The sequence below is a fragment of the Struthio camelus genome, chromosome 1 (genome assembly GCF_040807025.1).
Source record: "Struthio camelus isolate bStrCam1 chromosome 1, bStrCam1.hap1, whole genome shotgun sequence".
NCBI classification, from domain to species: domain Eukaryota; kingdom Metazoa; phylum Chordata; class Aves; order Struthioniformes; family Struthionidae; genus Struthio; species Struthio camelus.
The window spans coordinates 195714287-195732603 of record NC_090942.1 but is presented as its reverse complement, the minus strand read 5'-3'; the positions used below and the strand labels follow the sequence as shown (position 1 = coordinate 195732603).

General features: G+C 38.5%; 1 protein-coding gene across 2 annotated transcripts in view; it reads right to left on the bottom strand.

Moving 5' to 3' along the window:
• Positions 1-18317, bottom strand: part of TRPC4 (transient receptor potential cation channel subfamily C member 4) — a 155851-nt gene that overhangs the window by 95011 nt on the left and 42523 nt on the right. The window contains exon 1 of one of the 2 annotated variants that reach the window (XM_068929972.1): positions 5299-5340. The exons of the other annotated variant lie outside the window; for it this stretch is intronic. The gene's annotated coding sequence lies outside the window, so the exon portion shown is untranslated. Of the gene's footprint in view, positions 1-5298; positions 5341-18317 lie in introns of those variants that run through there. 2 annotated transcript variants of the gene reach the window in all.

Here is an 18317-nt window from a genome sequence, read left to right as displayed (position 1 = left end):
GGTTTTGATTCTGAACTATTTAATTCCAAAGAAGAATGAATACTGACACAATGCAACTATATATATAAAAAAAACCCTCTGAAATCTTACAGATCATAAAGCATTTCATCTCTCTGTTTTTATTCTGCATATTTGTGCAAGGACTTTGCAAAAATAATTCCTTAATTCTTTCTAAAAGGACCATTTTCTCCTGGTTAATGCTACTTAACGCTACTTAATTAATGCTACTGGGGGTGGGGAAGGGGGACACATGACTTAAGAGGCCAGGTTACACAAGAAATAAATTCTCCTGCATTTCAAGTAGAGGTAGAACAGCTTGTTAATAAAAGAACTGCAGTTTATTCTCATTTTTTCAGCTGACAGTGCAAGTTTGAGTAACACTGCCTTTTCCTCCATTGCCTCCAGACAAAATAAATAAATAAATAAATAAATAAATAAATAATATTCTTGGTTGAAAACCTAATTTGGAAAATATGATATTTATTTTTGTTATTGTGAGGTTCTGATTGATCAAAAATTTCATTTGACACTGTAAGAAACCTAGACATCTGTTCCATTCTCCTTATGCAGTGCAGTGAGAGGTAAGTACCAAGGCTATTACCGAATTATTTCCTTTGTTTTCCAGAGCAGATCACCAGGGCTTGGGGTACACAGGTGACAGAAAAGGAGAAGCATTAGAAACAATACCCTTCTGAACTCACAGAGCAACCGAGCAATTGCAATCCTTTGCAAACAAAATGTTTCCCAATTCCCCCTCCGAGGTGGTACTGGTCTGCATTCCGGGCCACTAGAAGTTGCCCAATCGCTGGATTTTGTTCTGTTATTCTCACTCTGAATAAAATAAAGTACATATCCACTGAACTATTATGTGTTCCTGAAACAAAGATATCACATTCTCATTTTCAGTGCACTATATTTTACCAGTTTGCATTCTACTCTCTTGCTTTTCGAAATTACAAGTTAAATTACAGAAGAAAAAAAGGGATGTAGATAATCAGAAGGTATTTGGCTCCAAATTAACAATCCTAAACACAGGTGTGTTTATATATAGGTATCTAGATGAATGGTAGGTTGCTGCAATCCCATTACAATCATTGAGATTCAGGGCTCCATTCCATTCCCCACCTGTCTGGTGCCATCGGAGATGCTGAAGGGCATCCTGCCTGGCCTCCCGTGGCCACTTCGGAATGACTTAGGTCTCCCTTAGGTCTATTTCATATCTGCCAGGCCCACAGAGATGTTTTGGATAACCCTATGGCATCTCCAGTGCATGTAAGAGGATAATTAAATGCTGTTCTGGTCAATTAAGTCAATGCAGCCTAGGTATCTATTCATACTACCCTAAAACAGATGCCTACATTTGGTCAGCTGAATAGCTCCCTAAATTCTACTGATTACTTTAACGTACAAACATTATTCAGTTTCCTATTATCTACAAAGAGTTCCTCAAGACCCCTGGAGCTCTTCTGTTTTGAAAGCACAGTAAAGAATGAATGTATAGATGTCTCCCAGTTTCTTGGGACTTAAACTAGCACTTAGTTTGGATCAGTGAAATTAGGCATAATGAAGAATCTTATGGTAGAAGAAGAGCATAGTGATTTACAGAAAGGATCTATTATGGTCATATTTAGGGGTGGGGTGTTTTTTGTTTTTATGAAAAGTCAGAAGAGCTCTACTATTGCTTTATAGCAAGCCTTAAGGAGAACACTTGCTGCAATCTCTTGTGTTTACTTCTTAATGATTCTTGAGTGGGGAAAATTAGATCTAAGCTTAGTTTGTCTCTTTCATGTGAGACACATTAAACATAAATTTTCATCCTTCTAAATAGCTGAAAATTTCACTTCCTGAAAATAATCAGCCTTAAATAAGATTTAAACTTAACTAAAAATATGTTTATGTTCAATTAGAATGTAGAGATTGATTACAGATACAATATACTCCTGGATGATGATATACACATAAAAGATAATGGTTCACTGGGTGTTTACAGAAGTATGTAAACACTTATTTTGATTTTATCTACAGGTAGATAGTGTTGCATGACAGCAGATAATGTGTGTGTAAACATGTTTATGACAGATTTATAACAGCATTACGTGAGAGCTTTACTAAGAGCTAGAAGTAGCAAGCAGAGGTAAGCAATGTCTCTGTTTGCTTTGAATTCCTCTATAGGACAAAGAGTTTGAAGAAACAAGTAGTCTGGCACGCTAGATCAGTAGGAAGGAAAGAAAAGAAAACTGACAACTGAAGGCGCAGAACTAAGCAAAAGTGAGATTATAGTTTCCACAGAAACCACAGAAATCCATATATCTAATTCAAATAAAAATATTTTGGAGAAGAGATAAAAGCAAAATAACTTGCCTTGAAAATAGGAATGTAATCACCCATAAGAAACCCATTATAGCCAGAAGCCAAATGCCCAGTGTGACAGATTGTACCTGAGCCATCTGAATATTCAGATTTATTGGGCTCAACTTCAAATCCTGGAGGAATTCCTGTGGTCTTGAGTATCTTTACAGAACTTGATGAGAGGAATAAGGGACAGGGAAACAAGTTTATGACAAAAAAAGAAGTACTGATCTTCAATGTTTTTCTTGCCTGCCATCCCCCTAATCCTGAGTAGGTAGAGTTAAGACATGTGCCACATGTAACAAGATTTATTCAGCATTTAGGGGAACCTAGTCTGAGGTGAGGAAGAACACTATAGGTGCCTTTGATCAATTTGGAGAAGTTCCACAGTATCCTGTTTCCACGCAAGCTAGATTTTTCTGAAAGAAAAAAAAAGTTGTCAGAATTGACTTTGTGAGAAATCTGGTGATTCCTCCTACCAAACTGATAGCATTTAAAATTAATACTACCTCAAAAATTAATAGTATTTTGATCAGTATTGACTCTACTTCTAATCAAGACGTGTTCACACACTGTTTAATGTAACTCTCAGAAACGGTTGCTCTAAAAGTACTTACTTATTTCAAAAGTATTTATTTCAAAAGATCGACCAACACTTTTTTTTTTAACCTTCATATAACACAGAACAGAAAAGCTTCAAGTGAAATACTCAGAAATAAAAACCTTATTTGGTAAAGGAAGCCTAACATTATTGAGCTATTGCTGTTCGAAGAGTCCAGTGTCCTTCCACAAAGCTTTTCTACAATGGCAAGGTATATAGGGCTCCTTCAAGACGCAAATTAATTACTAATCTGGAGAGGAGAGTTATAATTATAACACTTACATTAAAAGGGTTAAAACATAATAACATCATGCTATGCAATGATGATACTCAGTTTCTAACATACTTCATATGAAGACAGAAGAAGATAGAAGAACATAGAAGATGTTACACTTTTGGAATAACTGAATAACTAAGATTAATTCTGCCTATTTGCAAAACATGCACAGAATATTTTGAAATTTGTGGTGACTAATTGTAAACTCAGCTGCTATATGTTTTAGGATTGGAATTTATGCAAGAAAAAAGTCTTACTGCATGCAAAAATAAAAGGTATTCCTTTCAAAATAATCTTTTCCAGATTATTATGTCATAGCTGAAAATATACACGTTTTGAAAGTGCATGTTTCTCCAAATACAGAAACAAATCAGTAAAGCACTGAGCCTAATTTTCCCACAACCAGGAAAAAAACATATCAGCATCAAAGAGGGCCAGATAGTTTATGCTCGCTTTGTGACTGTCTTTGATAGTATTTGCAAATGCTACTATTCATTACCAAATTAGCCATAAAAATGATTGAACAAATATTGCTAAAAATATTGATTAATGTAACATTAATTATTTAACAAATTATTCAGTGACTTTCATCCTATTATTTTGACCATATTGTGTACTGTACACCTCAAGATACATTAAAAGATAAGTTTTAAAAATTCAGTGTTATATGTACAACATATCACAGGTCACCATTAGTAAAAGGTTTAGCTATAACCCTCATAGTTATAGAACATGAAGTAGAATGGATCTATTGAGTCACAAAGTCAGGCCATTTCCAATGGCAGGAGGCCAGGCAGAATACTTTAGGGCATCTCCAAAGGCATGAGGTGCTTCTGAATAGGGCGAAAGAGGCAACCTGCAACGGCAGATTCATCTCAATTTTAGGAGCACAATTCAGTTATTTAAATATTGACATCTGTTGTCTTTTTTTTTTTTTTTATTGTATGGGATATTTCATTCCCTCGTCCAATGTTTCTCCAGAAGGGCACAGGGCTTCCATAGGTCCTGTGTCACAGCCACCAACCCTGTGCTGATGTCCTGGCCATCTCAACCAGCCTTAAGCACACAGACTCTGCTTAGGCATCTGAATCCTGCCCTCAGTATTTACAGCTGAGGGTAAGGCACCTCTCGAATGTGATTTGTCCGGCTTGTTTTAGAAAGCTGCACCAGGATAAGAAAAGTCATAACCTTCTATTAACATGGCTAAAACTAATTTAACTTTAATTTCCCTTTCAAATGCTTCCTCAGCTTGATTTATGACTACTGTCATGTTATTACACTTTGTGACCTCTAAAATCTACCTTGCTGTGTTGATCAATCCTTTCTGCCTTGTTCATAGGTTCTTATTCTTTATTTCCTTTCTGAGCTGATGATTAAGCTAATTAGGTTTAGAATGTTTTTCTACACAATGTTTTTAAATCTTTTTTTGGAAGCAAAAATGGCAACTACATTTTGAGCTTATAACTTAAAAAAAAAAAAAAATCAAAGACACCTTTGTATTAACCTTTATTCCAAATTAAATTTGGTTGAAAGTTTTAGGAAGTAAACTAATGTCAGAGGGCAAACTGAGTTTCAGAAAGCTTAGAGTTTTGTATAACTGGTGATGATAAATAGCGACAGGGCTCACCAATACAGCCACTTTTCCAGCCTTTAAGTACTATTTCCAGCAGAAAGTTTTTGATTTATCATAAAATTTTCAAAGACCTGGAATAAGCAGTAGCTTAGGACTTAGAATAGTCCCTTGAAAAGAAGGAAAATCTTATTTCAATCTTGTATGAGAAGGGCCTGGTAACTACTGAGCTATTGGCCTTTCCAGTGTTTCTCTTTCTTTCAGAAATTCAGCATTAAAGGAAAAAAAATGTCTATGATATTGGAAGAAAAAGTATTGATCAAGTTAGTCAGCTGTCATTCGCCCACAGCAGCTGTGCCTGCCAAAGCATACAAACATACTATTTATATACTGCTTCTTGCCTTCTGGAGCTGTCAGGGGAATAACACCAGCATCTGAGCAGAAGAAATAAATGAATAAATAAAAAGATAATACTTTGACAGAAAGTTGATGTGAACTCACTCTGATGAGAATAGATTTCTTTCACAACAGAAGCAGTTTCAGTTACACCAGCTGCAGACCACTGTTTCAAACGTTATGGGAGTGTAGTCTTCGTGCATTGCTATTCAGGTGTAGCAACATTTTGCCATGTTCGTAAAGCTTTAACTTTTCCATTCTGTTTATCTGTGCTTGTGGTCTAATCCTCTTAAGAAAAGATAATGTTCATTTTACTGATGATACTGGAAATTACTTTCTGCTGCTATATCATGTACATATATATACACACATTATAACCAGAGCTAGTCAGAAGTTTCCTGATCAAAGCTAAAGCTCCAAAAAATGCAATCAGCATTCCTTGGGTTTTACTCAACTTCTATTTTTGCCTTATACGCTGTCTCTAAGTACAGGATTGTATCCTCACTATTTTTCCAGGGAAACCTTGACCTGCATTCCCACGTACGCTGTCACCCACCCTCAAACAGCACCATACCGGGGTGCGCCTGGAGGGAGTGGGGGATGAGACAATGACCCACAGGCAGCACCAAGCACCTCTTTGACACACCACTTCTGCTGAAGCCTGCAGTAACTGTGCTTAGATGTCATAACACTCTTAGAGACAAGGAAAAGACAGGCAGTGACAACACTTCTCCTTCGGCACATGATGAGCAATATTGCAATAAGGCAGCTGGAAGGACACAGATGTGCTCCATAGTATCTGTATGTGTGGCTTCTGAAAAACCTCACTGATGCTATTCTTTGAAAGATACTCTATTTCCAGTACTGCTCACTGAATTAGACTTACTATAATATTATTATGCTATTACTTCTTCTATGATATCAGCAAAGGTACGCCTCTGATTTTGTTCACAAGTTTGCTTTCAGACTATTTGTGAGAAAAAAGTAAAACTTTATAAGAAGCACATTTGTGACAAGTGAATAACATTATGATTTCTCTGTGATGTGCTCCAATTATTTTATATGCACTTTTTATGGCAAAGGAAAGTTTATGACATTTGTTATATTCGTGAAAGTACGAAATCTTCTTTCTAAAATAGATCTGTGACAGACCAGCTTTAATCTGACATAGGATCCTATCTGATATACAGCAAAAACACTGTTCAAAGGGAATTTTTGAAAGCAAGACTTCTCTAATAAATCCCAGTTCAAGGGAAGCGTGGAGTTCCTTCACTTCCAGATACCAGGACATACTATTAAATTTGAGCAAGAACAAAGGAAATGCAGATAACCTTTGATTTCTGAACCCATCATCATACTGGTCTAGACTAGTAAAACAAATATGCCTGCAGCTTACCTAGCACTGAGGTGAACTGCAGTTCCAAAATAGGATAGCTGAATGAAAAATGCGTTCTAGGAATGATTTGTGGTCCCTCCTAACTCCTAAACTGTGCCTGGAGAATGCTAATTGGCCTGAGCCAAAACCATTCCAGGGACTAGTCTAACAATTTCAGGCGTAGGTAACTAAGTCGCATTTCCCCTGGGTGTTTTATATTCTTATTTTACTATTGCTGTAGCTGACAGTAATATTTATGAGATCCTCTCCTGAAATTAATTTTTCATTGTTAGCACTATGATCAGGTTCAGACTTGAAAGCTAACAACAGAAAAAATAGCAATTTGGACTTTAACATCGAGTCATGCATACAGGAAATAAACCAAATAGGTTAATATGGTGTATGTTCCTTATCAGGCTGTTAATAAACTTGGAATACTGCTTAGCTCTCTTGTTTCTGCTCTGGCTTAAAATAACCTGTAATATAAGTTGCAGAAAAGGAAAGAACATGACATAGGATACGGGTGTTAGTGGATGATGGGAGGTAGGCTGTTATGTTGTCTGCATATATGTATTCCGTCCGGCTTCACAATCAGCAAGGCAGGGCATCAGCTAGACCTGACAACTTCCAGAGCCTAAGACGCAACGGGTATATGACAGATGAAATTCTACCAGCCTCTTACATGAACAGCTTAAAAGATCGAGTCCCAGGAGAACGTGATGCTGACATTGATTGCAATAAACTTGTAACACAGTGACATGGATTACTTGCTTAGATGGTTTTGTGTCAATTTGAAGACAGGATGCAATTTTACAGCAATATTTTGCTTCTAAAACATAGTGCTTACTATATAGTGTAAGCATTTTCTGGAAATTCACAGAGACTACACCAAATGAGTGAAAACTTTCATCTCCTGGGACTGACATCACGTTAGATCTTGGCTTGAAATGACAGGTTCCTCCTATAACAGTGACCTTTATGGTCAGGATTGTTATCAGCCTGAGGCTTGAGAAATGCCAAAAGAGTAGTTTTACTAGTTTATAGGCAAAACATTCCAGAGAGGGATTAGAAATGAGAGGCAGAGATCAAGGGATCATATAGGAGTAGGGACAATTTGAGGCCAGGCACTCAGCGTTGCAAAACTGCATAATTGTTAAAATCATCAGAGGTATTCAAGAATTTGCTTCTTCAAGTACAGTTAAAGTGAAGCCTAATCTCACTTAACTTAGAGTAAAATCAAATGGCTACCTGAATGAAAAAAAAATGAGCAACTCAAAGCTCACGGAAGTATAATGAGATGATAATTGTTTTCTAGTACGTGTGAAAGTAGCTCATCAGTTTTATTCAAACTAAAAAGAGGCGTTCCTTGGGGGAAAAAAAAAAAAAAACAACTCTTGCTGATGAGTAGCAGTATGCTAACATCCTGAAGAAAGTGAGTAAATGAGCCTGCAGGCTGGAGTACTTGCTCCTGCTCGGAAGGGAAAACTGAAGGACTGAAACATAAGCATACTGGTGGAGTGAAGGAGAGACAGACTGCTTCCCACTGACTGACCTAAACTTGTTCTTTGAAAACATAGAGCATAAATAATGTCAGCTCAGCCTACAGCACCAAGCAGACAGTTTAGGATGGAAAGGACAGAGAAAGCAATAACACAGATAATGATCTTAACGAGTGAATGCACCATCCAGTTCAGCTGACCTCCCTGTCTCCTTGGCTGGGGTTATTCTCCTGAGTAAATCTGAGGAGCTCTTCAAAATCATTTCCAAGAGAAAGTCTTTCAGTGTCATCTGGCTACACAGAACGCCTTCTTGCAGCATTTCCAACAGTAGCACTGTGCTTCTGCTCTGTCGATGTAATCCTGCAGCACTCGCACAGCATCGCAACAGTTCCCAAACGATGGGAGGAGCGTACTGTCCCCTGCTTAGGAGGAGGCGAGTGGAGCTCCTCCAAATGAGGAAAGCATGGGAGAAGAAACAAGCACATAATTTCTTCTGAGAAACAGAGTCATGGTTGGGCAGATGACAGAAAGGGTACGACTGCAAAGGTTCACTTGAGGAGGAAAGGGGAGGGGAGGCAGAGTAGCTTGGGAAATACAGGGCAGGGCTCTTTCTCAAGTATTGCTTGTAGGAGTTAGGCTACAAGCAGCACTGCCTTTTCTAGGCTTCAGGATGTGTTTATGTGCAGACCCACATGTCCTCCCAGGCTTCACATGGTGAAGCTCCTGGCAGAAGGCAGTTTGGCTAAAAAAGGGAGGTTGTGGGCAGACTGCCCAAACACATTTAGTAAAGAGATGCTAAGAAAAACACTCAAATGTGGGTCCATTTTCAGATGTACAAGCTAAGCCACCCCAAGGACAAGTTAAAACTCCTTCCAGTGTTTACAGCTGACAGAAGGCCATCTGTGAAGATAGCTGTGTACAACCACATAAGCCCATGTAAACTTTTTATTACTGGCTGCTGCAGTCAGAATGGTATGTGTATCTTGAGGGTAGCCCTGAAAGACACTGAATTAAAGAAAAACAAAAGTTGGTAAGAAATCGAGACTAACTAGGGGGAACTGATCAGCCTTGTATTCATCGGCCTGTATCTACTCAGAGCCTTAAGGGTTCTACCCTCGCACTGCCTATTCAGAGAAATGTCAGTCAATGTCTTTCAATATACTTTATTAAGAGGCTATATTAAAACATAAAATTAGGGAAACTTATCATCTAAGCTCAGCTACTAATAATATTATGCTAACTCTGGTATAAAGAATTATAATGATCAAAGCAAAATCTAATTCAGATCAAAGCAAACCAATTAGACTCAATACCAATGTTCCACCATCAGATTAGTTAGATAATACAAAATATAATTATACAATTTCTGAAAGAATGGTTGCCTATTGCTTATAAATCCCAACAAAAGAATTTGATTGAAATCAATCAAATCTATAATTTGGTTAAGTAACTAGCTTAATACCAAAGCCAAATTACTATCTGGACCACAGCCTGACAAAAATGATAAAGTTTGTTCTCTAGAAATTCTATTCATATGTGATGACTAACCCCTTCTTGCCCTTGTAGCAATACAGGCTTCAAAGAATAGAATAAAAAATGAGAAGTTTGACAATTCCTATTTACCAGAAGGCATAAACGACAGCTTCATGTCACTCAGGACCTTCAAATGTATAGCAGAGAACATGCCCTAATTAATACTTTGATGAGATATTATATAAGATTGCTTAAATACAGGGGAACATTTCTTTTCAGAAATTTGCCTGCATGGCCTTTGCACTCATGTGCGCAAATCATAGTTCAAGATTAGAAGACCCTGAGGACTTTCCTACTAAACGAAAACAGGAGTTAAAAATACAAATAGTAAAAGGAAGAGAATTCTCATTATAAGGAGGTGGTGAAGCCAGAAAATTCAGCTCACTTGTAGTTTCACTGACTTAACACAGGTATGTCTACGCAGTGGTCTACAGATTCCTGACCTAGCAGTGAGTGAACTGGCACATCCGACTCCACATCGAGGATCTTGGAAGTGGCATAATTATGACAGAGTTAAATTATGCTAGACGTTGCATTTTACTGATCCATTTGTATTGCTTCTTATCCCTCAAACAGTCTGAGTACCTTTCAAAAATTTTGTTATGTTCTTCTTTGGGTAGAAAGGTTGTAAGACGGTATGTCTCTATATATATCATAGAAAGCTTTCCATAAAAATCCTTTAAAAATAGATAACCAGAAAAATCTTAACAATAAATTGTTACTCAACATTCACTTATAAGCACATTTCTCACATAAAATGTAAATTTGTATTCAGTTTTGTCATTAGACGGGTGCAACAATGCTTTTATTTTTAATAGACTAGAAGTTAAATGCACAGTCTTCTGGAACTTATTTTTAAGACTAAAATTGATTGAGACATAAAATTAGAAGTATTAGGTAATGTCTTTTATCCTAAATAATGGCTCCTCCCCCAAACACATAATTATTACAGTATGGTATTCACAGGAAAACTATATTTGACAGAGAATGGAAATAGGAAATAAATCCTTAGTATAGTAAACTTTGACTATGGAAAATAGATCTTGTCCTGATTTCCAATTAACAGCAGATTAATTTTGCTCTCATTTACGCTGAGTATACACTCCTCTTATTTAAAAAGTAATCATTCAGGTTTATCTTTAGAATTAGGGAGTAGGCTACTTCATTTTAGAAAAAACAAAGAGCCTGTAAAGATAATATATGTTTAGATACTATGTAGTAGCTGCAGCATTTTATATTTTAACTAGTAGATTATCAGATTATCAGATTATTATGTTACTATGACATCAGTTTCAATGCTTTGAAAAATCAACACTACTGATCTAAAATATCATGGCCGTAAAAACTCGGATAAGCACCTTTTAACATGACTTTTTAAAATTAGCATTCATCAGGTTCCATGCAAGCTGATGAACATTTCTTGTAATATTATATTTTCTAAAATCAGAACACATCTGAAAATGCATACATGTAGATTTTGGAACATTAGGGGATCAGCATCAACTAACTTGGCTTCAGGTTCCAAGTCAGTGCAAGACAGAAGACAAAGACCCATGCCAAGATGTATTTCAGTTGCTAGGAAAACTTGCTAGAATAAAATAGAAAAGCGGAGCAGCAGAGAAAATTGTCCACCAAGTTCCTAAGAGTGTATATACCAGATCCTGATAAAAGAAAATAGGTATCCAGAGTAGGCTTATAAGGAGAACAGTAACAGTACCAATGAAACTGCAAAGAAAATGCTGAAAAATTAATGATGACTCCATTATGAACCCCATCACCATGCGGTGCATTAACAGAATAAGGAAGAGATTATTCTCACCTGACAGTAACATCTTCCCTGAAACTACTGCTAGCACATTTGATCTCAGGAACATGCATTCCACATGTAATATGCAACATCACTTCCTGCAACTGAACTGCCACCTGGTGTCCTTACCAAGGATGTCCATCAGTCACTGCTGCGCTGAGTTTCCACACAATGCTCACCTCACTATGAAGCCAGCCACCGCCAGCTACACAGAACGCTACACACCACTGAAATTGGTTAGTGCACTGATGTTCTTGCACCGATTGTTCCAGCAGTTGCCTTTGTGGCCAAGAAGGCCAATGGTATCCTGGGGTGCATTAGGCAGAGTGTTGCCAGCAGGTGGAGGGAGGTGATCCTGCCCCTCTCCTCAGCCCTGGGGAGGCCACGTCTGAAGTACTGGGTCCAGTGCTGGCCTCCCCAGTACAAGAGAGCCATGGAGCTACTGGAGAGAGTCCAGCGGAGGGCTACAAAGATGATGAGGGGACTGGAGCATCTCTCCTCTGAAGAAAGGCTGGGAGAGCTGGGCCTGTTCAGCCTGGAGAAGAGAAGTCTCATGCGGGGATCTGATCAATGTGTCCAGGTATCTGAAGGGAGGGTGTCGAGAGGATGGAGCCAGACTCTTCTCCGTGGTGCCCAGTGACAGGACAAGAGGCACCAGGCACAAACAGAAACACAAGAAGTTCCATTTAAACATAAGGAAACACTTCTTTCCTGTGAGGGTGACAGAGCACTGGCACAGGTTGTTCCAAGAGGTTGTGGAGTCTCCATCCTTGGAGATATTCAGACCCAACTGCATAATCTCTTGTAGTTGACCTTGCATTGAGCCGCGCGTTGGACTGGATGATCTCCAAAGTTCACTTCCAACCTCAGCTATTCTGTGATTCTGTGAAAATTACATAATGACATTCTTTCCATTGAGAGCTACAATTCCAGATGTGCTATAGCCCTTGCCAATTTATCAGTAACTGCTAATGTATCATCATCTATGATAAAAGCAGATGATAATGTTTTACCATAGCTGTGAGAGGGGAAGCAGACAACATTTAAAATGAATGCTTGTGAACGGAAAGAAAATTCCCTCTGGGAAAGACTAAGAATTGGAAAATTCAAAGTGTTTTTTTACAGAAGCACAAATTTAAGGCTATCAGATGCCTGGGATGGCATGTTCATGAAGCACACATCCCTCACTTCTCTACATTTACTATCTGGAAAAAGGGTGAAAACAAAACTGGCGTTTGTAAGTACTCTGGTTGAGTGCCCAATGCAAGGAAATGCTGGAAGAGGTTTTAATGTCATTCACAATAACCATTCTCATGAAAAAACCATCAACTTTGCTTTTCAGAGGCGGAACTTTTCCTAGACTAATCACATTCAGAGCTGCTTAGATAGTGAGACAAGTGGCATTAATTCAAGTGTAGGATAATTTAGACATGTCCTCTTGTGCTGAATAATTTCATTGGTTATTGCACAGTGGCATGTCAGAAAGAAACTAATCAAGGTAATTGTCTGAAAACGCAAGGTCAACTGCAAGGCAGAAAAAAACATCTGGTAATAAAGTCCCCTCCTTTTCCTCAGAAATAATTATTCTCTTTGACTGAACTAGGGTGACTTGATCCTGCACAGTGTGGAGATCAGTAAGAGTAGACAATGTTCACCATTTCTTAGCAGCGCTTACCAACTGCCAGGACTGGGTCATAAATCAAATTATAACCAAAAAAAAAAAAGGATAGTGCATGAAGTAGCAGACACTGTCCATCTGAATATGTTAGTTACACAGAACTCAGAATCACACCTAGTGCCAGCAGACCCTAAAAGTATACCCATATTTATTTCTGAAAAGCAACCAACTGTTTGGACGAGAGCTGTGTCAAAGTGCTGAATAAATTTACTAGCAAGTTCTTGGCATTTTGCTTCATACAATTTCATGTCCTTAGACTACCTCTTTTTGGAGGATGAAGTTTTGGTAGGATTCAGTTGAGGGTTAAGACACTCACATTAAATATTTAAATATAGACATTTGAGTTAAGTCCCTACAGTCACTCCATATTCAGTGGATATCCAGGATGAGATTCATCTCCTAAATGGAGAGTCTAATGACATTTTGATGTCCCATGTGTTTGAGACATCTCTGGGGACTAGCTGAAAGGAGAATTGCATCCTTCTTTGCTAACAGGTAGAAGGCTGGCAGGATGCCATCTCAGATAGCACTAGACACCTATGTTTAGGAAACTCTGCCAGTCTCCTAGTCTGTAGGAGCACTAACAAAGGTATTTAACTCACCTTAGGTATCTAGAGGCTGGTGAGATGAAACACTTTCTAGGCCCCATTGATTGCACTGGCTGGATCACCATCACTAAGTAAAATGGCAGCTTAATCATCTATGTTATTTATAGGCACCTGCCTATAGACTCTACCTTGATCTGGAGCTGAATACCACATGGTGAACATGATTCCATTGCCTAAATATTGGTGTCTGGAGGCATATTATGGTGTATAAGGGTATCAGAGACATCCACATAGGATAACAGTTAAGACGTTAGCCCTGTGGGAGACCCATGCCCTTCTGGAGTAACAGGCAAGGTATGTTTCTGCCCTACACATCCACAGTGTGGCTCCCTCTGAGAACCGGTGATGGTAGTAAGCAATCCTGTGTCCCAGAGCAGCAGTGCAAACTCCACCTCACAAATTCTTCTTGCGCCCACTTACAGTCACCTCAAATGTCAGTATAGGAAGACAAGGTCCCTGAACTGAGTCAAGTGACAATCATGACAAGCAGGATAGGGCTACCTCAGAAGCAGGTGTCCTCTGCCATGTTAGTCATTATGAAGAGCCAAGGAGCATGCTGGGCTTAGAAGTCCACTGAGGAAGAAGGAACACACACAATGTACAGCAAGGCAGCTGCAGCGCTGGGGATGTTACTGTCAAACTGCTCCCTGACTGTGCAGAGTTTTTATAAAAAGTCTCACATAGGATCAGAGGGCTGGCAAGGAGCATGTCTGATTTCCCCCAGAAGGTCAGCAAAGATTCAGACTTCAAAGAAGATGCTGGCACCACACTGGTGTGGGTAGGAGAGGCCTGTACCTCTCCTCACATGAGCTGGAGTGTGGCATGCACTTGTTAATGCTAACAGTGGATTCAAGAGTGTCCCCCATTCAATCTGTGTCTGATCAGAAAATGAATAGATGATGCATTAGCAGTCATCACTTGGCACACATGAGGCTGTTGCAGGCACTGCTCCAGTTCTGGGGCAAAGAAAGTTTTTGTTTTGACACAAAGTGCTAGCAGGGGACAGGGTGTCTTTATCTCACAGTTTGGTACCTTGTTACTCTTCATCTGAGCAGACGTCAGAGCCCTTCTGGGCTGCCATCTGGCTATTTCTAATCTACAATATTTGGCTCACTATTTGCCCCATGCGAGATGAATATGGCTAGGATTAAATCAGGGCATCAAGATTTCCCAATAATTATCATAGATACATGATTATCGTATCACGTTAGAAAGGCAAAAATAGTTGTCTCTTGTCCATCTTCCAACGGTGTATAATATAAAACATGAATAAAAATGCAAGTATTTCAACACAGGAGAGAAGTTTCACAGTTCAAAACACTCCACTATTAAAAATACTTCCCTGATATTCAGCTGATATTTTCCAGGGCTTAATTTCACGCCAGTGTTTCTAATTACACCTACAACGACCTACTTACTTAAATAAATGTAACTCACTGCCTGCTTATTGACAGCTGTGCAGTCTAGTGATTTTCATCTATTACATCTATTAACTAGAAAGATTTGGGATGTACAGGTTACACGTGCACCTTTTGCTAGGGAACAAAGAGCAATGCTTTCCACTGCATTCGCAACTTGTTGCTGTCATATTTTCAGTGGTGACAGCGTAAGAAGACTTCAGGTTCATATGCCACCACTTAAGCAAGAGTCTTTATCCTTATCTTTACTTTCACACTTCTTCAATTAATTTTCAATTAACTTTTCATTTCATGCACATCTCTCCTCCCCCCCAAAAAAAAGTGTAGAGGAAATGAAGCCAGCCATCTTGAGAAAACTTAGTGGCCTATCTGCCAAATTTCAGTTTGTGTCAGGTGAGAAGGCAGAAGTGAAGAATCGAATTGGCCAGTAACCAGCTCTACTTCAGCAAACAAGTCCAGTTTGATTTGATGAGAGCAGCTGAGTAACTGCTAAAATAATTAAATGCTCCAACATTACTTTTCACTCTGCAAAGCAAACCTGTTCAAGAACAAACGCTAAAGATGAAATAGCTGCAGGTGTACCTGTGCCTTCCAAAACAAGAGCCCTGCTGTCTAGGCTATACTAAGAAAATCTCTTTCTAGGGTAGATCCATGTGTGACAGAACCAAGGCATAAGGATGGCACCAGTTTGCTTACTGAGACCTACTTTGTGCTCCTTACAAGCACCTGAAAGCAAACTGCCTTCAAGAGGTCATGATAGCCCATTAGGGCTTAAGAAGTGTTATTTTTTCTTTCTGCAAAGACTAGAGGGAGAGATATTTTAAGACTGCATCTGCCTTGGCAAATGATGCAGTACAATAGCAGTAGGCCTCTGGAGTGAAAGAGAAAATCCCAAGGTGCTGAGAACCCTGTATTTTAGGGGCTTTACCACAGACATACTTTATTCTGGTCCTGTGAGCTGAGCAGTAGCAGCTGGAGTGTGCTGGGCTTGCTCCTAGAGAGTGTGCTTTGGTTTAGCGTCCTCTGGAAGGCATCTAGTTCACGTGCTTCCCAGGCTACTGTGCAATGTCAATCTAAGCATGATAGGAGGAGGAAAATCAGGAGATTCACTTCAAGGGTACATTTCTTATATGAAACAAAACACTAATGCAGATGCAGCTACAATAACTACATCTGTTATTTTCAGAGTTGAAACTCTAGCACTGATTTAAATTTGCCTGATTATTAAACATTGAATAAATTTCCCTTTGGCTTACAGGTATTTCAGAGTATTACAGTTATTTCTATGCATTCTGGGGACAGATACAAAGAGCTGGATATGTTTTTAGAAGCACTTGGTGAGATCCAGGGAAGGATTCAGTTACCTATACTACAGAATGATCTTCTACTGCATGAATAGATTCATTACTCTGTGTGTGAGAAAAGCCTAAATGCTTCAGGATGGGGTCTCAAACGGACAGCACTCTAAAAAGAAATAGCCAAGGAGAGTACATGCCACTTTGTGGGAAGATGGGTGCCTCTGTTCTTCACAGATCTAGAGGAAATTACTCGACTTCAGGTAAGATTCAAACAGAAACTTTCTCTTGAAGGTAAGATCTTATAATCTGTTTTTCAGACCAATGAGCTGGGCTCACTGATTTCAAATCAGCATGAGATGTGATTTCGGCTTTTCACAAAATGACTCAATGCTGAGAGCACTCAGACAAGACATGAAAGAAACATCTTGAGATGGTTTAAACTCATATATCTTAATAAGAACGCTGTTCTGAAGGACCATATTTTTCAGTGTTCCTTCTGCATTGTGCCACTGAAGAAGAGATTCAGTATTGACTAGACTAGAGAGAACAGACAAGAATACAATGCTGTAGGCTACTGCTTACAGCACTCAGCTGGAAGAGTGAGTCTTTGGTTCTGGTGTGAAGACCAGCTGGGTCAGGGAATAAAACAAAAACTTTCCTGGCAGATGAGGATTTCAGAATGTGCCTGTTACCAACCACAGTGTTCGAATCACAAGAACACTTTAATCTAAATATGTTAATATTTACATATGAACTGTCTACAAATAGAGAAAATCAACGGATAATTATAATATAATATGTTTTGCCCTATAAACTCTTCCATTATAGCTAGGCATAATAAAGTCTTTGTCTGACAGTTTGTATTCTTGATTCTGAAAACTGATTAAAAAGAATTTGGATTTGTGCTTGCTATGCATTGTACAATATAGATTGAGTAAACAGGATATCAGTGTTAATCAAGGAAAAATCATTCTATTTTGGATGGCAATACAAATTTTTTAAATTATAGTTCTTAATCTCTATCCAGGATATTTATACAGCCCTCCAGAACAAGTCAGGAGAGACTCATCTACAGCTAGCTCTTTTTTTCCCTTCTTTATTGAAAATAAACGGCAACTGTTTTTTTGCATTTTGTTAAACCATGATATAAAATAGACCAACATGGGCAGCAATATACTATCTACTATATGCAGATGCACTGGCTTTTATAATAGTTCTTCTGAAATTCTGCAAATCAAACTTGGTAGTGAAATATTGCTTCAAATGATAAGACAAGGCAAAACCATTTATGCTCAAAATATCTCCAGAGAAGTCTCCTAAGAAAATAGTTGAGGACTATTTCCAATCACATATTCATTCGCAAGTCAGAACCTCCTGTGTCATCTAGAAAGTCATAAAAGTTGCTGAATTAATTACCACATGGCCTTTTAAACCCAGAAGTAAATCTCCTTTGTGGTTACCGCTACTCGAAAGTCTGAATAAAGAGACTTCATATATTCTTTTCCTTAAGATAATGTTCTCTACACACCACCTACAAATGCCTAAATGAAGCTGCATTGTATTGTGATACTATTCCTGATTATTACTAAAAGAACTCTAAAAATAGCTCTTCACATCATGAAACCTTGTTCTTGTAATGTTTGCTTCAGTAGACATGGATGTATTCTAAATTACAGGAATCAAATGGATCAAGCACATCTTCACCATGGATGAAAATACAGTCCTCTGAAGATACATTCAAGTGATTTTACTTCCAAAGCTTGAAAAATGAAGTTGGAAGATGACAGCAAAGATGTCAAGCAGTCTGGTATATTGTCATGAAAAGGGGATGGGAGATGTTTCCTAATGCTTAAATAACCTTCGAAGTGGGTGCAGTTTTGTCTTAAAAAATAGCTGAACATTTGCAGA